This window comes from Haliotis cracherodii, unplaced genomic scaffold (assembly GCF_022045235.1).
Source record: "Haliotis cracherodii isolate W230 unplaced genomic scaffold, xgHalCrac1.p SCAF_12, whole genome shotgun sequence".
Lineage (NCBI taxonomy): Eukaryota > Metazoa > Mollusca > Gastropoda > Lepetellida > Haliotidae > Haliotis > Haliotis cracherodii.
The window spans coordinates 19,233,330-19,235,695 of NW_027266267.1; positions in this window are offsets into that span (position 1 = coordinate 19,233,330).

Genomic DNA, 2,366 nt, shown 5'->3' on the forward strand with positions numbered 1-2,366 from the left:
TTGTATCTATTCACTGACAATGTTTTGTCTATTAAGTGACAGTGTGGTGTCTAATCAGTGACAATGTGGTGCCTATTCACTAACAATGTTGGGTCTATTCACTGACAATGTGGTGTCTATTCACTGACAAAGTTGTGTCTATTTACTAACAAGGTGGTGTCTATCCACTTACAATGTGGTGTCTATTCACTGACAATGTGGTGTCTTCACTAACAATGTGGTGTCTATTCACTGACAATGTTTTGTCTATTCACTGACAGTGTCGTGTCTATTCATTGACAATGTGGTGTCTATTCACTGATTATGTGATGTCTATTCACTGACAATGTGGTGTTTATTCATTGACAATGTGGTGTCTATTATTGACAATGTGGTGTCTATTCAATGACAATATGGTGTCTATTCACTGTCAATTGGGTGTCTATTCACTGTCAGTGTGGTGTCTATTCACTGACAATGTGGTGTCTATTCACTGGCAATGTGGGGTCTATTCACTGACAATGTTGTGTCTATTTACTAACAATGTGGTGTCTATTAACTAACAATGCGGTGTCTGTTCACTGACAATGTGGTGTCTATTCACTGACAATGTGGTGTCTATTCACTGACAATGTGGTGTCCTCGCTAACAATGCGGTGTCTGTTCACTGGCAATGTGGTGTCTATTCACTGACAATGTGGTGTCCCCACTAACAATGTGGTGTCTATTCACTGACAATGTGGTGTCTATTAACTAACAATGCGGTGTCTATTCACTGACAATGTGGTGTCCTCACTAACAATGTGGTGTCTATTCACTGACAATGTGTGTCCTCACTAACAATGCGGTGTCTATTCACTGACAATGTGGTGTCCTCACTAACAATGCGGTGTCTGTTCACTGAAAATGTGGTGTCTATTCACTGACAATGTGGTGTCCTCACTAACAATGCGGTGTCTGTTCACTGACAATGTAGTGTCTATTAACTAACAATGCGGTGTCTGTTCACTGACAATGTGATGTCGGTGACTGAAATGGTTTTGGTTTGATGAGGTCATGAAAATGTTTCACGTCAGCTTATTTCTAAATGACCAGGTTTTTTTATGGGAATTAGTTCGTCAGCAACCATGACAAAGTTTTAAGAATATAACTGTTTCCTTCATATGGTACATCTTCATTATTAGAAATAATATCAAAACCTGACAAATTTCGAACAGATTGATCGACCTGAGCATAATGCGAAGCCCTCGCCTACGTTGCAGAGCCGTACCGATACAATACGCTATAGATCAATATGACTATATTAATGCTGTATGAAATTGTACAATAATTCTCTCGACATTACATATGACTAAAAAATGTAGGTATTTTAACGTAAGTCTTGAATTTTATGTAGCGTTTCTCTGATGAAGCTGATTATATGGCATATGATGTGTTTTATAAAGAGTAAATGTTCATAATAAATTATTGGTCTTACAATTACATTGATTCTAATGTCAGAGACAAAAATGTGTCCGATGCAGTTCCCTCTTTTGACATGTACCATATGTTCCCATGTTGTTTCAGGAGAACAACTGACTTGCCCCTGCATGGTTGTTTGTTGTTTAACGCCGCACTCAGCAATATTCCAGCTATATGACGGCGGTCTGTAAATAATCGAGTCGTGACCAGCCAATCCAGTGATTGACATCATGAGCATCGATCCACGCAATCGGGATCGATGACATGCATCAACCAAGTCAGCGAGCCTGACCACCCGATCCCGTTGGTCGCCTTTTACGACAAGCATAGTCGCCTTTTACGGCAAGCATGGGTTGCTGAAGGCCTATTCTACCCCGGGTCTTCCCGGGTCGCCTCTGCATGCGATTCATGAACACGTGCTCATATGATATAGTCGAAATCGTCTTATCGACTCTGCTTTCAGCAAAGATTTCTAATGACTAAGGAAAGGGTTTTGTGGCTTTAAGTTACCTCCCTGGCGTATGTGGCATCCTATATATATTCGGGTGTGTGCGTGCGTGCGTGCGTGCGTGCGTGCGTGCGTGCGTGCGTGCTTGCAATGTTGACCATGCTTGATGTGTGCAATATGTCCGTGTGTCCTGCACCGATCCGATCCGATCCGATCTTATTTGAAATCCGAAGCCGCTTCATCAGAAGCAAAATGAGTCTGTTGGTTCAACTGCTGTCTGCTGTACTCTGCCGTGTCACAACAGTCTGTACAATAGCGAATCTGGTGCAGGCAAACAACGGAACACGCCTCTGTTGACACTACACACAGTCTGCCAGGTTTCATATTGTCACCACCCACTGACTGGGCAATCATGCTATTCTGACCACGTACAAAGGCTGAAGTTGAAACAAGAATACAATTTCGAATAGTTCTTTAT